The sequence below is a fragment of the Leptonychotes weddellii genome, chromosome 3 (genome assembly GCF_054177405.1).
Source record: "Leptonychotes weddellii isolate Sample4059 chromosome 3, ASM5417740v2, whole genome shotgun sequence".
Classification (NCBI taxonomy): Eukaryota; Metazoa; Chordata; class Mammalia; order Carnivora; family Phocidae; genus Leptonychotes; species Leptonychotes weddellii.
In genome coordinates, this window is record NC_138371.1 from 161,620,950 (window position 1) to 161,645,221 (window position 24,272).

Below are 24,272 nucleotides of genomic sequence, written 5' to 3' on the forward strand. Positions count from 1 at the left end.
TACTTAAGCTCATTCATGATAATTATCGTCAAAGGCTCTGACTTCGTACATATTTTCTAACACCTAAAAGACTGGCCAATCTATTAAAAAAAAAAAAAGTCAGGTTGACAGTAAATGAACAACCAGCAGCTGCAACAGCACCATGATATTGCTGGTTAACAAATAATTTTTTGGAATTTGGGTTTGGGTAATATCTTCAGAAGCTTTGCCAATACTTTATCGATCCCGATAAGCCGAGCTAGGCAACACGGCACCTACAAACACCCCCCAAAATGGCTCATAAAGAACACAAGTTTACTGCTCATTCATGCCAAATATGTTTTGTGGGTTTTCTGTGGATCAGCTGCACATGATCATCACTCTCACTCCAGGACCCAGGGTCACAGCACAGCCATCATCTGGAGCTTCACCTGTTACAGTAGTGGAGGAAGTGAGAATGGGACAAAGACAACTATTGGAGTCTCCACCTAGAAGGGGCACAGCACACGGTTCACAGGTCATTGGCCAAAGGGGATCACATGACCAAGCCTACTGTCAAGAAGGCGGGGACCTGTGTCCCTCTGTGTCTCACATAGAGTGAAAACATGTGAGTGAACGTAATATTGTCATCAACAAATATGTATGACCAAGGCAAGATTTTTAAGTTGATAAAAATCGACCTCATTACTCTCTCCAACCCTAAGACAAACCTTACATGAAAAAGAAGAGGAAAATCCTTCATTCGTTCCACAAATATTTATTGTGCACTAATTTGAACCAAGGATAGCTGGTTAGAGCATAATCAGGAGCTCACAATACTTTGGGGGACACCAGACAAATCTAGCTATAATTCCATGCAGACTAGATACTGGTAAAGATTGTGTTTAAATTTTTTAGAATTCTCAGAGAATTCTAAGTCTTTGTGACAAAAGGGGTGTCTATATTGCCCTAGAAAACCAGCATCTCTTTGGAAGTCAGCTTGATTTTTAGTGTTGGATGGTTTTTTTGCCTATCTGAACTTTGAATTCAATCATAATTCAACCAGAGCCAAGGAGTCCCACTCCAAATCTTAGGACAGTATCTCAGGGAGGAGGTAGAAGCTGTTGCCAATGAGGATAGAAAAATAGCAGCAGAAAAACAGAATGAGCAAAGACTTTTTTATTACCGGCATTTAAGTGTCTTTCAGATCCAGACTATATATATTTTAAATAAAGCTTCCATATTGCATTTTGTGAATGCTGCTCTTGTCTTACTTGATGTCATGTTTGCTTAGGCAAAGCAATTTTTCTGCTCTTCTCCTTTCTGGGTCAACCTAGTTGGAGCAAATCAAATTGTTCTCCCTCTCTCTTTCTTTCATACATCATCATTTAAGATCACCAAGAATTCAAGTTCTGGAACCTGCCCTTGTCTCCTTTGACAATATCTGTTTATTTCTGAACAGCATTCATGAAGGAGAACACTCTTCACAGGTTAATCAGAGAAATTGCATAGGCTGACAGCAACAGTTAACTTATTGATTGCAATGAAAGTCTCAGGAATGTGTGTGCCATTGGCTTCTGCATGGAATTATCTGCAAAATCGTAGAGCTCTGATTCAGCTGGAAGAAAAATTACAATATAAATTCATAAATTATTTGTGTGTAACCGAGGTAATGAAACAATGACTTTTGTAAGTTTTATTCTAAGGGATTTTGACCTAAGAAAACACCCCCACAGCAGCCTGCATTCATTTCAGTGAAGAACACTCATCTCTGCACTTGAAAAAGCCTAGCATTTCCTTTGCCTGCTCTTTGCAGCTCCTTGAGTGCTAGAGAAAAGGGGTAAACATGAAGCAGCTAGACTAGCTCTGGGAAGAAAACATAAAGGCAGCAAACTGCCTTAATTGATCTCCTCACATAAAATCCAAAACCCAGAGCCTATCTTTAGAGCAAGACATGTCCTCACGAAGATGTTTCCAGTTACTCAGGAAAATCAAATCTTCTTTATACAACAGTCTTCAAGGAACAAGAAATATTTCATTAGGATTTTAATGATGAGGGCTCAAGCAAAGAAAGCTTCATCCTCTCTTTTGTCAAGCTTTCTTGACAAGATAAATAAAACAAAAAGCCCTTTATGTATTTTTCAGTAAAATAAAAAAATGAACAGTTTGGAGGTGAGAAGTAAAATGAATCCTTAGGAATATTTTTTGAAGCGGACTTGGAAAACTTGGGTCATGGTATAACAGAGAAGGCTCATGTGTGTGTGTGTGTGTGTGTGTGTGTGTGTGTGTGTGTGCTTATTTTTTAATTGTGATACACTTCTTGTGTCCAGTAGTCATAAGTGAGATTGTTACAGTTATTTATCAAATTGTAGTTGAAGCGTGATACTTTTATATAAATGTCTGTGATTCATCGCTACTTTTTTAAAATTCAAAGACACCTCATTGTGAATAAAATCTGACTGCCCATTTCCAGGTCTTCCTCATCCCTCCCGTCATGTCTTGCCCTAAACTTTACCCTTCCACAGAGAGGTGCCACTGCTGTCTGCTAGATTAAGCACAGCTGTTATTATCACAAACAACAACATCTAAATTCAAAGATCTCAGTTATTCATTGTGAGGTTGACTCTAACACACAGGCTGTAGGTAGGCTTCTTGTTCTTTATGGAAAGTGGCTGGTTCGGCTGCAGGCTTCGGCATTCAGGGAGAACTGAGGCCACAAAAGCTTTCTGGGAGCCTTTAGGACTAGTCTCTGGGGAGAAGCAGAGAATCGCAAGCTCCGCTGGCTCCCACTTGGTTGTCAAAGACTGTGAACCTTGGAGCTTTCTCTCTAAGCTATGGCCACAGAGCAAGATTCCAGTAAAAAGTCCCAGGCTGAACGTTGGGGAAGCTGGTAAGAGTGTCAAGTTCTAGAAAAGTATTTGGGAAGCATGGAGCTAAATGGTGGATGCAAATAACCCAGAGGAATGATGGAGTACAGAGTGGGGGGATGCACCGCATCTCCCATGACATATTCCTGAGCACTGCGCACATCTCTTGGCCTCACGTCACCACCGAGGACCAACACGGAAAGGCTTTTGCTGAAAACACTCAAGCCAGACAAGGTGGAGGTACTCAGGGAGGACGTGAAAAGCCCAAATTAAGCAGCTGAATCTGATGCGAAGGTGAACTGCACCTGAAATAGCCTTTTTGAAAAAACTCACTTGAAGGTGAACACAGAGACAAGCCATCGGCAAAATTTAACTGTAAAATGATCAATACCTGGAGAGTAGATTTGACGATGGAGAATGACAAGAAGGAGAAGAAGATATCATACAGCTCTTCTTCTTCCATCTTGACGTCTCCCCTTCTAAAAATAAAAGGAGAACCAAAGGCACAAAGTTTTTAAGATTTGTGCAGTGACATAGGAGCCAGAACAAGAACCCAGGCTTCTTACTGCCACCCGGGATTTGTGTCCACCAAGTTGTCCCACCTGCCTGTCTTACGAAATATATCATAGCTCCAGATGGAAGCAGGATCTGCCTGACAGCCTATCCCGGGTCAACAAAGAAGAACGGTCTGCATTTGTGGAGTGCTTTAGAATAGACAAAGGGTGTTCACATACTGTACCTTGTTTGTAAAGCTTGAAACAACAGGAGCCAGCTATCTGATGTTTCTCTTGAAGAGACTTCTAGTGCTGGCTTTCTGTTTCCCAGGGGCCTGATGCTACATGCTCTTGGTGTCTGTGATGTCTCGGCTGCCATCAAAGGTCAAGCAAGAGGTACACAGGCATTTTTGTGGGTTTACTGCTATTTTGCCTCTTTTTTGTTGCCCGCAGTACTTTCATAAGATCCTCTGTTTGGGGGAAAAAAAAAAAAGGAAGGGAGGGAAGGAAGGCAGGAAGGAAAGAATGAAGGAAAAAAATTTTTTTCTGATATTTAAGGCTATTTGGGGCGCCCAGAACAACTTCACAGAATTCCAGATAAAGCCTGGAGGAGTGCATTGCTCACTCAAAGGAAGGGGAAGAAAAAAATTGGGTGATGGGTGGGTCTGGATGATCACTATTGTAAGTGTTTACAGAATGTTTGGATGACTATCCTCCTAAGTTTGCTTTCTATTACATTGCTGATATATTCTCAAAGGCTGCTGACCATGGGGATTTGGAATTCAAGATCCTCATTTTTAAGATCTTCCTAAACAATAGTAGTATAAGCAAGTAAATTGTATTTGGTTGAATTGATGATTAAAAGTAAAAGCTATGGCTCTATTGATTTAAAATGATAAGAGACTTTCAGCACATTATTTAAATGCCTGTGGGAATTGTACAAAGTCCCTCCAAGATTACTGACTTTTGGTTATCATCCTTACTACTTTTGTCTTCCATATCATTGCATTATCTTGAATTGTGGTCATCAATTTCAGCCCTTTTGAGTCATTGTGATGCAAACAGGACTGTGATTTATCCAGAAACACCAAAGTCCTGTTTGACTCTGGGCTGGCTCAGGCCAACTCTTATACTAAAGACAAGACCACATGTTCAGGTAAGTAGAGCAAGATGCAAATGAAGCCCAAGGCCTGATCCTTAAACGTCCTGACCAAGGCCTCTTTCCTCACCATGAACTTGGACCACCTTCCTCCAGGGGGTCTCACACGGACCCAGGGAGACAGCACTGAGCCAAAGTATGGATTCACCATCACTGCCAAGGAAAAACAATTCAAAACATTTGCTCTACACTCAGGGATCCTTCGGGTTCGTTGCAGGGACATTAAAGTCCATCTAGTCCAATGCTCTCAGTTTGCCAATGAAGACACTGGAATCCAGAAAGGCGATGAGGCTGGTGTGAAAATCCCATTGGCTTAGGGCTGAGATATTTCTTTGTTTCTCAACTTCCATTTATTCAAGCGATACATCCAGTAATGCATCTTTCAAAATAATGTCATGCTGGTTGTAGTAAGCCCATATATAGAATATATATATATATTCTAGAATAAAGAAAAGCCACAAATTACAATCACAAAGAAAAATAAAGTAAATTGAATTTGTCGAATTCACTGTCACAAAAAAGGTGGATCTTTTTTTTCTCTTTATATAGATTTATTTTTCAGACAAGTTTTAGGTTCATAGCAAATTTGAAAGGAAAGTAGAGAGAGGTCCCATATACCCCCTGCCCCGACACAGACACAGACTCTTGCACTATCCACCTACTGGAGTGGTGCACTTGGTTTTGTTTCTTTACTATAGGTTTGTACCCTTTGAACAACATCTCCCCAATTGCCCTGCCTTCCAACCCCCAATAACCACCATTCTACTCTCTGTTTCTACAAGTTTGACTTTTTGAAATTCCACTTAGAAGTGAGATCATACAGTATTTGTCTTTGTCTGACTTGTCTTTCTTAACATAATGCCCTCAGAGTCCACCATGTTGCTGTAAATGGCAGGATTTCCTTCTTTCTCATGGCTGAATAATATTCCGTAGTGCGCATGCGCCTGTGTGTGTGTGTATGTGTGTGCACATGTATTTGTACAATACCACATCTTTATCCACTCATCTGTTGACAGACACTTAGCTTGTTTCCATATCTTGGCTGTTGGGAATAGTGTAGCAATGAACATGGGGCTGAGTATATCTTTTTGACATCCTTGCATTTCCTTTGGATAAATAGCCAGAAGTGGGATTGCCGATCACATAGTAGTTATATTTTTAATTTTTTGAGGTTCTGCAGACCGTTTTCCACAGGGTCTGAACCAATTTACATTCCCACCCACCCTGCAGTGGGGTCCATTCTTCCCCACATCCCTGACAACACTCCACTCCTCTTCTTGATGATGACCATTCTAGCAGAGGTGAGGCCATCAGAGTGGTACACTTGTCACAATCAATACAACTACGTTGACCATCCTTTCCATCCAAGCTGATTTCAGATTAGCTGGCAAGAGGACTCCTCACAGAAATGCTGCCATTTTCTAACACTAGTACCTTGGGTGAGTCCCTCCAGCTCTCCTCTTTCAGTTAAAATGACAGGGAGAAGAGAGCAAAGCAGATGGGTAAAAGTAAGGAGAAAATATCTAAGATCCTTTCCAGCTTTCAAACACTAGCATTCTGGGAGGAATGACAATCTATTACATCAGAGTAACTCGTGCCCTCCTCCTGTGATGCCACCTAGAAATGTGTGGGGAAGGAGGGTCCACCTCCAGCTCCCACTGTTGTTTTATCAACGATAACTTTCTCGGGGACTCTCACATCAAAATCATATTTGTGATTCAGCATCTACTAACATCCACATGAGGCAGCAAAGTTTCTCAGTACATCTCCAGGACGCACATATACCAAGGCACAGAGAGGAGAAGTTGTCATTTCTTCCTCCACATGCAGGATGCCATGCCTAATTTTAAAAATAAGAACCCACTGCGTCTACCGGAGCCTGCTGTTTACATGGCTATAATACATTTTACTCGCTGTGCTGTGAGGAGCCTTTCCCTCCGTGTCCAAAGAAGTGCTGGGGCCTTTTGGAATCTCGTGGACACGATTCATCACTGAGCATCTCACCTGGATATTCTAGTCTTCTGTTTTGTGGGCCTCTTTCTTCTCCCCTTCCGGAGAAACCACTGTCTCGCTCTCTGGCTCCATCCTTTGCATTCACTGCCCCCCCCCACCACCACCACCACCGTGTTTCCCACAGCTGTGGCTTTTCTCATGGTATTCTAGGCACAGCACAGGGGGGGAAAAAAGGTGTTTTCATATCACGGTTAATTTGCTACAGTCAGAGCAAAAACAAAAGCAAAACATTCGAAAAATGCCAAGCACTTGGGAGGAATGTCTGCTCGCTACGCTGATACTTCACTGTGACCTCAGATCCTTTCCAAGATTCTCACTGTTACAGTAACACTAGGTGGCCACATCTTCTGGAAATACAGATTCAAAAGTGCTTGGGTCATTTTCTTTTGTGAGAAGTTTTTTGTATTTTTTTTTCACTTTATTAACAGGATGTGTGATACCTAGTAAGCGGTGTGTGATCACTGCTTCTTATAAAATTGAATCTAAGTGCAAGTCATTTCACACATTTCTCCCTTCCCTGAGATAGCTTCAGTGCCTTCCTTTTTTAGGACAAAGGAGGCAAGCAGAGAGGTTTCCTAAATGTGAGAAGAAGGAGGGCTACCACCGTGCTCTCCAAGGGACTTTCAAATTAACTCCTCCATCCCAACACACTTCCTCATCTCTCCCCCCTGACTTTGTTGGGAGAGACACAGCAGAGGGTTACCCTTTGCCCTTCCTGGAGATAGACCACAAAGCCAGCAGTTAGAGAAAGATCTGTTGCTGCAGTCTTAAAGGACCTCTCTGCCCACCAGACCAGCATTTCTGAACACGTGGGACCAGGGTCACCTAGATCAGAAGCTCATTTAAAAAAAAAAAAAAATTGCTGAGAGCCAAGCCAGAACCACACCAAATGAGCCACACCCAGGGCCAGAGGACAGAAAATCTGCCTCTTCAACATGCTCTGATGATTCTGTTGTACACTCTCAATATGTTATATGGACTGTTGTCTTCCTGACTCTTGAGGATCTGCCTTTTCCCTCAGCATCCCCACTACCAAAGCGTCCAATGTATACTTCCTGGAAGAATGACTCCTCCATTAGATGTGTACAAAAGACTTCTTGGCTCACGTGTGGAAGGATTCACCCCACTGTGAGCTCCCAGCAGAGAGAGAAAAATCCAAACTAAGACTGTCTGGCTGTCCCTGCTGTTGGTCTCACGGATGTCACTGACATGAACCACAGTCTTGAATCACTGCTCTTTATCAGAAGCAAATATAAAGAGAGACCCCACACCACCAGCTGCACAGCCCAGCCTCCTGGTAGTGTTTCTAGAAAGAGCTTATGTGTAAATTAAACAGCCTCATAGTTAATATTTCTGAACTTCTTTGTCACTTGCCAACTTCATTTGGTTGGTACCTTCTTATTCTGGGAAGCGAAAGTGATCTCTCTGCAGTCCCTTGCTCTGCTCCATGTTCAGTTGAGAAGAGGGGTGGCCTGGTGTGGTGGGGGTGTGCTGCTCCGGGAGTCAGGGCTCTGGTCCCCCTGCTGCCCCAGCATCACTCTGAGACCTTGCACAGCTCACTTCTACTCATCTGTAAAATGAGGGATGGCTTGACTCCGGTGGCTCCACGGTCCTTTCCTAGGACACAGTCACAAGCTTCTGTGAGTGGGGAACATGTGACCCCACCGAACACTGATCAGCAGGTCTGGATCACACGTGGGAACTCCTGAAGAAAGAAGTCTGTGGGGCCAAAAAGCCCAGTTGAACTCAGGCTGGCAAGATGCTTCCCACAGAAACTGGAGCCCTCGGAGTTTTATTTCTTTTTCAGAACATCTGGCTAATGTCTTTTCGGACATGATTCATGTTTCTTTATTGTCCAAAAGGAGTCAGAGAGGGACAGAGTAAAGAAACTAAATAAAATGTCCTCGAGAATATCCCAAAGGAATAGAGGTGTGGGGAAAGTCATGCTTGAATTTAAGCCACTGAAAACATTTGGCAAAACGCTGAGTTCTTCCTGCATGTTCAACGTTGTGAATTTTCACATGAGCTCACGTTGTTCCCAGAACCCACCAGACCCCGGGCCCCTCACATCCTCTACCTGGAAGGATGAGGCTCCCAGGGGTGAATCTGCACCTCACGTACCCTCGGCAGCTGTCATCTGCTTAGTCTGGGAAATGTCCAGGTCCTCCCGCACATTTATTTGCACTTCCCCTTTGAGATAGGATGTCCCAAATTACACAGCCAAGGTCTTCAGCCCAGGGGGGTTAATAAACCACCGGATCTGCAGAGGGTAAGAAAACGGATCTGGTCTTGTACAACCGTGGTTAAACAATTGTGTAAACGTCATTGAAATCCGTGTGTTTTTCCAGGTGAAATGGCCTTACACTCAATGTTGGGTTGCACGCATTTAGGAGATGCCCCCAAATCTGGGGTTGTCCCTTAATTTCCCCCAAGTTTTTTTTTTCTTCTCCTTCCTTTAGCTTGGTCTTATTCAGGACAGAAATCCCTGGGTCAGAAATTTTGCCTAGTCCCATAAATATGACTTTTTGAATGTCCCAAGAGGCAGAAAGGGAGCCAAATGTGATTACTCAGCCTCTAGGCTTTCATCATGGTGTGATTCATCAAGGGAGCTGAAGGCACTGCACATTTCTGGAGCCCAGAGGCTCTTTGCCCTGTTGCTTTGATGAAGAAAGAGTCATAAGAGGGATTTTTACACGGGGACAAAGCCATGTGCAGTTCTGCCTGCTTTATCTGCGTTCCCTTGACCAGTGTGGGTATCGTGTGTGAATAAATTCAACTCGTCTTTCCTCCTCTCCTCCCCGCCTCCTGTCTGCTGTCATCCTGGAAACTACCTTTGCCTGTGCCCAGCCTCGTGACGACTTTCAAGACCATTTTCAGATATGAGGCAAGCAAAAATGTTAACCTCATTTAAAGTCAAGTGCCCTTGGGCAAGTCAGCTAATTTCTCTGAGCCTCTAATTCAGCAACACTCAGTCTTGAAATTCTACATTACAGCTACCTGGAGAACTTTAAAAAGTACTTACGTCGGGGTCCCCATCCCCACAGATGCTGACCCATGTGGTGTGGGATTGGACAAGGCCTGGGTGTTTGACAAGCTTCCCAGGAGTTTCCAGTGTGAAACCCACGTTGCCAAACACTGCTCTAAGTCCTTATTCTTCAAAGTGAGGTTCTCAGACCAGCTGCATCAGTCTCACCTGGATGCCTGTTAGAAATGAAGAGCCTCAGGCCCCACCCCGGACCTGCTGTATCAGTATCTGCATTTTAACAAGTCCCCCAGGTGGTTCATAGGTACATCACAGGAAGAGAGGCAAGGCTCCAATTCCTTATATGTTAAAAAGGATAATAATGTTCACAACGTGCCGAGCTCTCTGCTACGTGTTTTGCCCCATGTAACCTCCAAAAGGTAAAGAGGACAGATTGCATTTATAGGCCTTAAGACTGTAGCCTGCTTCACGGAACCCTGGTATGTGATGTTGTGGTTTTCTGGGGGGTAGTGATTATTCTCTTAACGTGGTTTGCTTAAGAGGCTGATTGTTCACATAAGTGACTGTGCAAAAGGGTCCACCAGGTTTAGTATCTCCCTTTGATCTCAGAAATTGGATTCCCTCCCCCGAAATTTAATAAAATTTGCCTTCTTTTTCTACCACACTTTAGTTTGATTTGGGCATCATAAATCAATGCTAGCTGACAGGCTCATTCAAGGAATATATTAAGTGGTTTTCAGGATGGGGATTGGTTACACTGTTGAAGAGAAGCTGAATGAGTTGGGTTCAAACTGATCAGACAGGTTTGTTTGCAGGGGTCAGCAAACAACGGCCCACAGACCACAGCATCTGTTTTTTTTGTACATCAAGTTTTATTGGAACACAGCCCCACTCTTCACTGAGGTATGGTTTATGCTGCTTTCTCACTGCCCTATTAACACCACAATGTGGCTATAGTAATAGTCCTGAGAGAGACCATAGGGCCTTCAAAGCCCCAAATCATGCTATGTATGTTCCACTAGCCTTTCACAGAAAAAGCTTGCCTGTTCCTGGTTTAGGGCAAGTGCCAAAGCCAAGGTTGGGTGTTCACTGGCCGGCAGGGCCCATTTATTTGTTTTGTGGCCTGGTCTATGCCCCTAATCCCAACCAGACACTGAGCAGCTGTGTGGCCACAGAAAGGCCAAGGGGAGCGCCCAGCACAGACTCATCTGCATTCTAAGAACAAACAGGAGCAAAGAGAACACGGTCTGTGTATATGGAAGTATTGGAAGTTGTATATGGAAGTTGGTGTACGTACTGCTTGAGCTTCTATCTGAAATGTCCCCATTACCAGTAAATGCTGCATAAAATAATGTTGGAAAAGAGCCTCACAAGAAAACCCTGAGTTAAGCACAGAAACACAAGATCTCTAGTCAAGGTGGAAAGCAAGAAGTGTCCCCTAGGAGAAACGAAAGGTAAACAAATTTGTTACCAGGCTATTTCAAGCAAGAAATTCCCTCACCTAGGAAAGTTGCAAGCACTTGGAACACCGACATTAAGCGGACTTTGGATTATTTCAGAGTTCCTAAACTAAAAGCGTATGCTCTGTCCCATCTTTTCTTTCTCTTCAGTGGGCTATGGAGAAATCAGGAGTCACATCAGATTTGATTTCTGCTCTCAGTCTGAGAACCAGTAATTGCTGACTATGTAGCAGTAATGCTTCCTTTGTGTGGCAAGAATTAAAAGAAAGGAAAGATAGAAGTCAACAGAACGGATGTCCCCAAACTTGGGTCCTTGAAACTGGGTGTTCCTTTGGCTCTATTTCATATTTCTGAATTTAATTTTTTTTCTCTGATAATTCTTTTGGATCCCTCCTTTCATCCAAGCTGGGCTTCTGTTTCTTCCAGTAGGCACTTTGAGGCCAAGAAGCTGGTCGTTAGAGAGCCTAACAAGGCCCATAGATAGCAGCTGGATTGAACTGAAGTATAGCAATTAGCTTTTGCCTAATTCTACCCAACTGGTATTTCTAGATGTGCAATGGGTGATAAATAGTGAAAGTTCCAAGTGGGAAAAGAAAAGAGCAAGAGAAAGATACTAACAGTCTTGGGTCTAACAGATTGTTCTAATTATATTCTCGCTGTTTCATTTTGCAAGTTTTTATCAAAACGGAAGATTTGAAGTCTTTGCATAATCTCTCCATACATAGTCTGTGTTGCCAGTTTACTCTCTCTGGCATGGGGCTGGCTCAGCTGTTGGTCTCTGGCATAGGGATACCAAAATGTGGCTGATTCTGCCTTCAGAGCGGAACTAGAAATGTGTGGTTTAAAAGATATATAATGGCTTGATAGAAATGATGACGCCCTTCTGTCAAATCATTATAAGAAGTCAACTATTTTCCCAAAGGTTTTTTTAATACCATTTAATAATACCTTTTTAATACTCTGGAGCATATATATATATACATGTATATATATATATATATAAAACCAGAATCCATTTGGTGGTTCTGACTAAATTGACCAGTAATGAGTATTGCAATGAATAAATTTGATGTCAGGAGTTTACGAGAGAAGGAACAGATGTGAAGATCTCTGTTTACAAGAAAGACACTTTCCTCTTTGGCCACTACATGTGAGTTATGGGAGAGGTTAATATTTTCTTTTCTCTGTATGTTTACATGAAGTTTCTAGAAATCATTGCGAGGTGATGATAAGAGTACATGACAAGATATTCCCACGGGCAACAGATGAGGGATTTAGGGATAAAATAGACCTATGCATCAGGAATGGAAAGAATTCCGGGCTCTTCATATGCTTTATGAATTAATATCTGTATGCATTACCCTCTTCATATAGGGCTGAACCAGAAAGTCTTAGGAGCCCCTGAAGTTAGCTGTAAAATACTCAGGGCCTCCCTTAGCTTTTTGCTATATCCTTCTTCTACTTTATTTATAAGTTTAAATTTTTAGGTCATTTGTTTCTTGACTCATTTTTTGCCTTTTTCCCAGATTTTGCAATCCCTGCTGTCATGACCGTAAGTCTCATTTCAGGCCAATGCTGTGCAGCATCTTGTCAGCATCTGAGTGTGCAGGCTCTGAGATCTAATCCTGGGATTCTGAGTCAACCATCAAAACTGCAGCCTGAGAAGTTTCAGGGGCTTGTCAAACTACAATAAACTCAATTTTAGAGTCTGGACAGGTTCTGTCCCTTCTGGTGAATCCCAAAAGGACACCAATGAAGTGGACTGCAATTCACTTCCTGTATTCTCCGGAGAAGTTGTGACCAATAATAGTAAATGAAATGTGTAAGGTGTTCTACAGTTTGCAGTGCACTTGGACTAGTCTTCCTTAATCTTTGCAGTAACCCAGCAAGTGAGGTATTATCATCTTTATTTTACCAGTTCAGGAAAACAAAGTCCACGGAAGCTAAGTAAGCTTCCCTGGGATTTCATCGCTAAGTAGCAGAGATAGGATTCAGATTCAGATCCTGTGACTCCAAATACCATTCCTTTTCCACTATAACATGCCACCCATGTGAAGACCAGGAAATGAAGGTTAGCCAGCAAAGCAGAATTCTAATGTGTGATTAAGAAGCCCGAGTCGGGGTGCCTGGGTGGCTTGATTGGCAACCAACTCTTCATTTTGGCTCAGGTCATGATCTCAGGGTGGTGAGTTGGAGCCCCACGTCAGGCTCTGTGCTCAGTGGGGAGTCTGCTTGTCCCTCTCCCTCCCCCACCCTGTTCTCTTTCTCCCAAATACATAAATAGATAAAATCTTGAAAAAGAAAAAAGAAGCTCTGTATTTGCACAGCCGAAGGGAAACAAGGTGTTCAGATGGTGGGAAAGGAGAATGAGCGTGCAGGAAACAAAGAAGTAGAGAGGAAAGTCATTTTAAAAAGACGAAATCACAACTTTGAGTCAAGTTCCTTACAGAAAAGCTCAGCCTCTCTTCTGTTTTCCAAACATTCCACACATTGCCTTGATCAAAATTTGGAAAGACTTGTTGAAAGTAAAAGAGTATAGAGTATCTTCTATGGTTTCCTCTATTTTGCTTTTATTACTTATCAACGGCTGGAGAGTAAGTATGTTCTGCTTTGCTGGCCAATGGTATCTGTCACAACTACTCAATTCTGTCATTATTGGGTGAAAGCAGCCGACAACTGAATGGGAAGGGCTGTGTGCCAATAAAATTTATTTACAAAAACAGTAGCCAACTGGAAACCCCAGCTTGCTGGCTCTTGCCTTAAACAATGGCTTCCCACCTTTGTTGGAACATCACTGCACATTCCAATCACCTGAGGACCAGTAAAAAAATACCAATGCTCCCACATTCTTCCCTATGACAACTGAAGCATTCTGAAGGAAGGTCCAGCCATCAATATATATCTCTAAAGCTTCCCAGGAAATTCTGGTGTCAACACAGGATGGAGGGCCACTGACCTATATTCTAAAACAGGGTTTCTCAAAGTATAATCCCCAAGAGGAACAGCAACTTCAGCATCACCTGGAAACTTGTTGGGAATCCAGTTCTTGAGCCCAACTCCAGAACTTCTAAATCTGAAAGTCAGGGAAAGGGGACCCAGAATCTGCATGTTAACCAGCCCCCAGGTGGTTCTGAAGTAAGTACAATCAAGTTTAAGAATCACAGGTTTATGGGCGCCTGGGTGGCTCAGTTGGTTAAGCGACTGCCTTCGGCTCAGGTCATGATCCTGGAGTCCCTGGATCGAGTCCCGCATTGGGCTTCCTGCTCGGCAGGGAGTCTGCTTCTCCCTCTGACACTCCCCCCTCTCGTGCTCTCTCTCTCATTCTCTCTCTCTCAAATAAATAAATAAAATCTTTAAAAAAAAAAAAAAGAATCACAGGTTTAGGGCCTGGAGGGCAAGCATTCAGCCCCAGGGCCCTTCCCTCATGGATAAATCAGGTATTAAGTTCTAGAGCCAGCACTAGATCTGGCATCAAAAATGTAGCTTCAGCCCCCCACCCTTCTGTTCTTTACTATGCCTCTCTGAGCCTCGGCGTCTCCGTCTTTGGAAAGAGTAACTATCATCTATACCTCTATGATGTGTCTGGTGGTTAAGTGATTAGATGTTTTTGAAGGTAATTAAAAAACTAACAAGCACCCCACAAAGGAAACCATTAACTACAGTTGTACTGAGGGGGAAAGGTATGCACTTGTTTGACATGCACTTGGTCCATGGTTCCTGGTCCAGGAGGCTGCTCTGGCCCAAAGGGTTACTATGAAGTATAACCTAGAAAGTTGTCTATCCTTCCAACCTTATGGTTATTCTGCTTTCTGAACTACAAGGCAGCCCTGAAGAGAGAAAGTCAGGACCGGAGCAAAATGCCTATGTAGTCAAGGGGATGAAGGAGACACCATCTTAGGAAAGCGATGAAAGCAGCTAGAATTAAGGCTGATAGGATGTGCTCCAGGCCCACACACCCTTGTTTAAAGTAGGCGAAGTGAACAGTGAATCCTCCCGGAGATATTTTTCCAGCAGTCTCGGAGCTACACTGCTTGCTACACCTTGACATACGTTACCTGTCAAAAAGTAGCACAAACTACACTCACAAACTTATTCAAAAAACATCTAGACACCTTTATGAAGAACACACATAATTTGTTCCAGACAGACTGGGATGCTTTGGAGGAAAATTTATAGTCCTGTAGGTTTGACATCAAAGAGGATAAATATTTGACATAAAATATCCCTTAGAACCTCTTTTAGAATATAATGTACTAAAAGAATCAGGATCTAACACAATGTGGTGATTCTCAAGTTCTTGTGAGACCAAAACCAAGAAACGTCTCAGCATATCTGCTGTGTTAGAAATGTGTGGATTGAACGGAATATTTCTAACAGAAAGAGCCTTCAGAAATTAACCACCTTACATGTAGTCTCTAGAGTTACCAACTAAACTTTAGGAAAAATATCAATGCCAAAATCAACACCACTGTTAAAACTCCCTCATTTTGCCTTCCTAAGTGCAAGGCCCTGCTCTCTCAGATGTTGTGATATTTTTTTTTTCTTCTCTTTTGGTTCCTCTGCAACATAAAAGATGAGGAAAGGCAGGTCAGAGAAAAGTTTGTCGTTCTTTACTTGGACAAAGGCTTGGGCAGTGTTATTTGGACGTTTTCTTGTGTGCATTAGATAATCACTTTTATTAGTAAAATGCCCTGAGAAGCATTTTGCTGGGAGATGCTGGGAAAAATTGAAGTGGGTTAAAATGAGCCATGATACACCAGCCCTGCAGGTGTAGCACTTGGAGTCCAATGAGGGGGTATTACCTCCTATGTTCCCCTTCCAGCCTTGCTGAAATTTCCTAACCCCAGAGGACACATCAGGGCTGTTTTTCTCGGGGGAGCCAAACTGCCTCGTATACGGATCGGTTGAAATATGAACTGGGCGGGGTGTGAACTAGCTCAAAATATGCTGATTTCCAAATGTTCTTTGATTTTCTCAAACATTGATTGCCCCCAAAGACCATCCTGAGTTGGTGGATGGCAGTGATTACTCATATTTCTTTTCCATGATCAAGGCAATAATTTTAAAGCCCCGTAGTGTTCTCATGAGTCTATGTCTGGGTCTTGTCTAGGTCATATATTACTTCTCAGTATGAAAATTGCAGAGTCTCCCTGGATTGGGCTGTAAAATATCTGCACACTGATGCTGGTTTTTTGATTTGTTGCTCTTCCCAGGATAGAAAATTTCTCAGAAATCTGAATGAAGGGTCAGTGTTTTATATAGTGACCTTCCATGAAAGAAAGGTCATGGAATATCTCCTTTCTCTGCAACAAAAATCAGGAAACCAAGGAGAATCGAAGTTAACACGTTTCAGGGAAAATACAAAAAAAAAAAATCCAAAAGCAATGAATCTGAGTTTTCAAAGGGAAAAAAATCATTTGTAAAGCATGCTTAGAACTAACATTATTATTGCATTCTAAAATCTCATTCACTTGGGAAATAAAAAAGAAATCCACAGTATGAATAAGTTAGGATCACACGTGCTAATAGCTCTGGAAAGTTCTTCTGAATCTGTTTATCTGACATCTGGGTTAAATAAAAGCTCATAGGAGGGCAGTCTTCTGCCTGTTTATGGAATGCAATAAAGGTCTACCACCAGACAGGTGGTACCACAAGGAGAAGCGAATTCTTTTACCCTTTCTATTTCTACCCTGTTCGGAGACAAATTTGTGGCCACCTACTCACTGTCCCATGAGCCTTTGAGCTAACATATTTCCTCCCCATATCTTACGAGAAGAAATATGACAACTCTCCAGTTGCACCGTAGAAAGGAAAAAGACTTTGATCTGAGTTCATATGACCACTCTCACGTGGACAGGAAGTGATCTTAGTGTCTCGGAGTCTTAGCTTTCTCATTTGTAAGACAAAGTTAATAATACCTGATGCGGAAGGTTCCGTGTTTCGTCTAAAGTCACACTTGGTTAGGAGCAGAGTGGGGTCATGAACCTGGTTAGGGCTGTAATAGAGCGCCTTTGATCCGTGGTATTGATACCTGATGAAGAGTAAATAGGATAAGATACAGAAAACCCTCACAAGTGGGCCTGATGCACAGCGAGCCTTCTGTAAGTATCTGTTCCCATTTTCTTTTCTCTTACTCCTTGTGCCATATGCCCCATCACCTCTCTCTCGTGAAGCACCTGATGCATTCTGTGACCTTCGATGGCACCCAATAAGTATGGACAAGGGTGACTCATGTGCCTTTAATGCTTTCCACCCCAGTTATTGCTACTGTGTCCTTTTACTTGTTGACCTATTGTCTTTGCATTGCGATGGATTTCTTTCCATGCCACCTTACAGTGTCATGACTGAAGTTCTTCATTAGCCGTGATCATTTGAAAAGATAGAAATCATAGTTAGATGATCAATTTCCACTTTGGGGTCAGGGATTTGAAGGATAATCCCAGCCCCCTCAGGAGATTTCACCTACAGTTTGCTAATCTGCCTCTGGGTACAACTGCCACCAGGCAGTTTGGGGGAAGAGCACAAAATGCAAAAGAGGACTGAGAACCAGAAACACAGTTAGCAAATGCTGTTTTCTAGCACCATCTTTGCTGAGCATAAGCTGCCTGCTACTCTGCCTATCTGCTTCCCTCTACCCGAGGTTGGACTTGTTGGATCCACCAGAGCCTGTTTTTAGCTACTCTTGGTCCCAGGGTTTCCTGGCCATCCATGTTCCTCCAGGTGCCCCATAATGACGTCACTAGACCCCACAACAGTGTGCTCAGAGGAAATCCTATGGCAATGGCCAGCCTCTGTTGAAAACTAACGTGCCTGTATTCATTCCTTTAATCCACATTACAACCCCAAATGTTACAGATGAGGAAAGAGAGTCACAGAGTGGCCAGAAGAAATTTCACCAGATTCAGAAGTCTGTAACAAACCTACGTAAACTGCCTTAAGGAGATCCCAGCCAGGAATTGATTTCCATATTACACACTTGAGGTTGATTTAGGGACTGAGTCACAGTGGGAGACAGCTGATGTTTTGGAAATGCTTTGACCCTAATATTTAACTGGTTAACCTTCATGTCTTGTCATTGCCCTTAGCTTAGAAGGGAGGAAGGCCATGATCTCCGTTTGGAAATGAGGTATTGTGCTCTAACCATTGACCCAGCTGGGCAAACCCTGCATCCATAATTAAATGCTGTTACCACGAGCCTAGAGTACAGGGGTATTATTTTAGGAGTTTTCTTTCCCAATCACCCGCTTCTTAACACTTGCTGTCATTCACATGCACGATGTAACTTATTCCTGACTACTCATTCGGGGCTATGATAGTCAGGGCTACAACCTCAAGACATTTACTGTTCAGGGAAAAATAAGTTTAATGTGAATATTTTGCATCTTAGGGTCAGTGTTTTATTGGAACCCTGAGAACAGGAATGCATGAAAAAAGATCCAAAGGATGGAAGAGGGATGCTCTTTACAGGTCCAAGTAGTAAAATAAAAGTTGGCTGGCATGGAGTGAAATATTAGTACTGTTGCTCCAAACTTTCTAAGAAAGACCTAGGGAAATTAAGGTCTGCATAATTTTAAGTTTGCAAAGCGAAGAGACAGAAACCAGGAGAAAATTCTCATTTCTCCTTAAGATGGTACCAACCTGGTAGCTTAAAGGTGTCCTAAGAGCAAAGAACTGGTTAAATGGCCCCCAGGAACAGGTGCAGCAGAGGGAGAATATGAATAAAGCTGAAAGTCATGGTACTAGCAGGATCTGGAAGTTTGAGGAAATCGTTTTAATTGTGAAGCGTTCCCACACATGCTGCTGGAAAATCAGAGGAGGATTTTATTATTATTTTACATATTTTATAATACCAAGAAAACTCTTAAAATTTGATTGTCATTGCTGCTTTAATTCAAATTGATCAATGATCCTGCAAGATATATAGATCTGTCTTCCTGAATCTAAAGAATCATGAATTCTTTTTAACTCTATGTAACGATTGGCACACTCATTCCCTGTTTGGGGCTCTTAGGTTTTACAGTCATGTATGTGCCACAATACGGCAGGTGATTGTCACATAACAATCCATTAAGTTTCATCTTTATACCAATTTTCAAAATATAACAGAAAAATCTTTGCTGGTCATCTGAGTAGGCAGAGTTTTAACCTAAGTGATGTGTCTGTGTAGATAAAACTCCCACATTGCACTTAGCATTGCTATACCTCTTCGAGCCTCTTAAATTCACAATTTTTTAAAAACTTTACCCCCTTTAAATAAGGGGACTCACTGAAGATTTTTCAGGAGAACCATGCTCTAGAAAATTCCTCTGGCAGAACAGTGGAAGGGAGAAGGACATGACTGGGAGGAGGCTCGTTTTAAAGGTTATGTTTGTGGCTGGGAGAAAAGACTCAGATGGGATGCTGGGGCCTAAGACACAATCAGGAGGGCAGGGAGGGAGCCAGACAAAGCAAAGAAGGAGAGGAGGAAGTGAGATACAAGAGAAGTCAAAGATGAGTGAATTTTGCTCTTATAACAGTGGGAGAGACAGCAGTGGGAGAGACAGCAGAGGGACAGTGCATTGATAGGAGGTCCAGGGCAGTATCAACAGTGAGCACCTGAGAGAAGGAGAGAAGGCTGAGAAGAAATGGTTTTCCCATCAAGAGGGGGAGGAGGATGAGAACTGAGTGGAAGGGCAGGATTTGATGGCCAGGAGACCTCCAGGGAAGTCGACCAGCCTCAGGTCTTCTTTCATGAACTCCATGGTTCCAAGTGAGGACTTCGTCTGCTCCTTTGGTAGGGCTGAGAGTCTGAATCTAAGCCTTAGAATCTCTAGAAGTGAACCGCTCATCCAGTGTCAGCCTAACGTCCCACGTGTCAACCTAGGTCAGGATTACTAATTCAAAAAAAAAAAAAAAAGGATTACTAATGCACTGCTGAGCATTCAGCATGCCTGTTAGCTGTGCAAGTGGAAACAACATAGCAACCGAGAAAAAATTACGCCCGCCAATTTCCAAAGAATTAGAACATAAATTAAAAGCCTAAAGGAAAGTCATAGAGCTAAAGTTGAGATCATTCCACCCCTACAGTTACGTTTCTGCAAATTAAAAGACTGAAATTCTGTGGGGCGCCTGGGTGGCTCAGTCGGTTGTGTGTCCGACTCTTGGTTTCGGCTCAGGTCATGGTCTCAGGGTTGTAAGATCAAGCCCTGCGACCCTCTGGCTCAGTGCTCAGTGGGGAGTCTGTTGAGATTCTCTCCCTCTCCCTCTGTCCTCTCCCCATCCCGCATATGCACACTCATTCTCTCTCTCTCAAACGAATAAATCTTTAAAAAATAATAAATTAAAAAAAAGAAAAGACGAAAATTCTAGAGGAATCACACAACTGTTTGACCTTTGAGAGTTTTTCTTTCTTTAAAAAGCTATAAAATTACGTTCATCCTGAACACCTCCAAAGGCATATATACATTATAATATATATTATTATTATATTATACTATTAACAGTTTGATAAATGGAGGGAAAGAAAGCTCTGGTTTCTTTTGGCTCATAATGAAAAATGCGAAAAAGATTACCAGGTGCACAAACATTCGCTAATGGGAACATTTAAAGGGTTTTAATATACACCCCTTGTTCACATAACTAAATACTACTTAAAGAGATGCCTCTGGCCTCATCATTCATAAACATTTGGAAAACAATGGAAAAAGTGCAATACTGATTTATCTTCTGTTATTACCTCTTGCTTTTTAGGTATCATTTGTAAAATAAGGAAGGAAATCCTTTCCAAAGGTACAGGGTATCATTATTTAATGACTAAATTAAAAAATAGCTAATAGCAAATATTTATTGAATGTTTACTCTCTCCCAGAATGTTTACTCTCTATAATTATCCCCTTTGTGCACATGAGAAAACTCATCAGAAGTCTCATTCTCAATTCAGGCTAGCAGTGGTTTTCCTTTTCCCACTTAGCTTGCTCCCAAATGATGCTCTTAATACTGGGCTAAAGGTTGTTACCATGCTAAAAGGTATATCATCAAAATGACTCTTGAGTTTTTATCAGATTCAATCTACTGTCAAACAAAATGGCGGCAGGTTTTTTAAGAATTCAGGTGAAAATATCTTTTTAATTTGAGTAGACCTCAAAGCAAAATTTAGAAATTGGGTAAGGATTATGATGACATAGGATTTCCCTAAGTGACATCTCTGTTCATGGACCTCCAGTTAAAGAATGGTATTAATAATGAATTAGGACTGACCCTGGAAATGGTTTTATGCATCCCATTATAAAACTGAGTCAAAGATAAATAACAGTTATCTAATGTAGAAAATATCTGGGAATTAATAGCAAGACACTGATCGTTTTGTTGTAATATAAAACAGTGTTTCTCAAAGGATGTCCCCAGATCACTTACATCCGAATCACTTGAATTCTGTTAAAATGTAAATCATGGCCCCATCACAGACTTTCAGAATCAAAATATGCCTTTTTCAATAAATACCCAGGTGTTAATTCTCACTCAGAGCTGACAGACACTTCCCTAAAATATGAGATAGCACCTTGAGAAACATGTATTTATTTCATTCTAGTACATGAAAATATACTTATTTTTTGGTATTTAATACAAAAAGGCCCTGTTGTGGATTGAATTGTGTCCCCCAGATATGCCGAGTTCCTAACCCCCATTACCTATAAATGAGATCTTAATTGGAAATAAGGTCTTTGCAGATGTATAACCAAGTGAGGATGAGGTCATAATGGAATAGGGTGGGCCCTAAATCCAATGTCACTAGTGACCTTCTAAGAAGGGAACTGGAACCAAAACACAGAGAACACCACACACAGAAGGGGAAGGCCATGTGAAGACAAGCAGAGGTTGGAGTGATGTCGCTCACTGTAAGCCAAGAGATGCCAAGGATGGCGGGCAACCACCAGAAGCCTGGAGAGAGGCATGAAGAGGAGCCTCCAGAAGGAACCAAACCTGCTGATGGATACGTTGATTTTTAGACTTCAGGCCTCCGGACTGTGAGAGAGTAGGTATCTGTTGTTTTAGGACATCCAGTCATGGTCCTTGGCCGACAGCCCTTGGAACCTGTACAGACACAAAGCTGAGACCTGGGTGGTGAGGAATCCCTGCCCCACCTCCACCTGTACGGCCCCTTGTCCTCTCCCACTCTGCGTCAGCACCTCGGTCGAGGGGCCCCTTCTGCCGCCTCTACCTTCCCTGTGCTTCCTCCTCCTGCATCTCCTCTCTCCACCCAGCCTGGCAGTTCTGCCTTCAGTACCTTGGAGAGAACTTTCCCGGGGGTGGCGTTGGTTTTCCCCAGCCGCTCGCCCAGCCGAGACTGGACGGATTTCATAATTCACTGGACGGCCGATGTCACCCTGAAGTATGAAGTTTTTAAAAGTTAAACTTGAAAACATGCCTGAGCACCCCGAGCTCGGCCAGAACTGATTAAAAGCGGGGAAAGGCAGAGAATAAAGTAACGCAGACGGGATCCTGGTCATTTCCGTCAGATTCCATTTCCTCCGTGAGCCCCTGGCGCATCTCACTCTGGGACTGTCCACTGACAGGGCAGGCCGAGCGAAGGTCATTTGGGTTTTTATTGATTCAACGGCTCTGGCATGACTCCTAAGGATTTTCAGTATTTAACCCACCAGGAGGAGCCGTGAACTATAAATGGCTTCCCGTTTACCAGGAGAGCCTGCTGTTTTATAAGTGACACCAGCTAGGTGGTCCCCTTCACAACTCTCTAATGAAAGCCTGCAGCCTCTGCCCGGGCAAAGAGGAGCGTGGCCTCGAGCTGCACGGGCCCATCCCTGCTCTGGCCCCGGCCCCGGCTCCGGCTCCGAATCCGCACAGGCTTGTTGAGCTTCCTAAGTAGAGTAATCCAGATACAGGGAGATACGGAAAACCGAATTAAGAGACCCACGCCGTTCATTTGATCTGTCAGCATCCTCCATGACCAAAGCTGGGAGTAAGAAAATGGAAGTTGAAGAGCATGAAATAGGGGAAAATAGAACAGTGAGAATAGGATTTGGTGACTTGTGAAGTGTTCTCAAATGTATTACAAGAGGCTCGGGACAGCGCAGAAGCCAGGGATCTGTATCTGCCGAAGAGGAAGGGAATGAATGGATTGGGAGGATTTGTTTTTACATCAAACATGACATCATTGTTATTCTGACTGGGAACTTCTCATCCTCGGACTGGAATTAGGGAAGTTTGAAATAAGTGGCTAGTGTTTATTGATGGTGTTCTCACACGCCCACTGGAACGCACTGCTAAAACCCAGCCTGAGGCCAAAGGAAAGAAACCAACAATATTGATCCAATCTTCATTTAGAATTTTGATATTTTATTCATCACAGAATTTTTTGCATTCATTTTGCAAGTTTTAAAATATTGCATTAAGATATTATTTATTTGCCTTGCGGAGTTTCCGAGTGCCCCCCCCACCTTAAATTTTGCGCCCAAAACAAGTGCCTTCCTTGCTTTACCCTGGGCCCAGCACAGTGTGAGCCTTTAGAATTTTTTAAGATGTTTTGTTAAGAGGAGAATGTGCACATTCAAGTTTTCACTCACAGTGATTTGGAAGGAAGAGTCCCTCAGAACAAGGGGAACGGCCTTCTGCATGAGCCTGGAGTGAAACAAGAATCTCTATGAGGCTGTCTTAGCATCGCAAGGGGAACGGTTTTCAATTCACAGACCCGCCTTTTCCCAGGATCTTTGAATTTAAAAGTTTGCTGCGGTTATTAAGTCTGGTTTGCCAGTTGGTGCACCCCAAATCATCCCAAAACTAAGTGGCTCTGATTATTATGCTCTTCGTGACTGTTCATCGCCCTAAAATGAGTTAAGGCTGTGTCTGCAGAGTGTCAGAGTGCTGAGCTCGAGCTCTTCCCAGGAATATTTGGGCCCCACTAACACAGAGCAATTATTTAGTGTTTGGTCACTCACAGTTCCCTAGAGCTTTACTCAACCCTTTCTTTGTCTCTATGTCCCAGGTCCAGGATGCAACTCTTCCTCCGCAAGGATAAGAATTCTGCTTTTGAAAAGCATTCTATATAGTTGAAGCACATGGTACATAGTCAGTATATTCTGAATTAATAAATGAGGTCACCGTAAATTCCTCAGCTTTGGTTTTCTCTTTTGTTGAACTAAATTTGTTCTCATTTTATCTTAAACTCTCAGAACATTCCAAGGAATTTCCTTTTTTTTTGAAAAATGTAGGCTCCCAGCCATCTAAGCAGGGCTGATATATGAAGTTAAAAGTAGTCTTAAATTAGCACTAGTATTATTACATTCATAAAGAAAATATATTAACTGGTCTATACTTATACAATCTCAAATGTTTGAAATAGAA

At 42.6% G+C, this 24,272-nt stretch overlaps 1 protein-coding gene and 1 long non-coding RNA gene across 2 annotated transcripts in view; one reads left to right on the forward strand and one right to left on the reverse strand.

Moving 5' to 3' along the window:
* Positions 1-24,272, forward strand: part of GPC6 (glypican 6) — a 1,026,790-nt gene that overhangs the window by 948,151 nt on the left and 54,367 nt on the right. The gene's annotated exons all lie outside the window — the stretch shown is intronic.
* On the reverse strand, positions 1,281-3,816 carry LOC145720686 (uncharacterized). Its single transcript, XR_014143859.1, has 2 exons — positions 3,565-3,816; positions 1,281-1,576 (listed from the first exon to the last, which is right to left on the reverse strand). It is a non-coding gene; the product is annotated as an uncharacterized LOC145720686 (long non-coding RNA).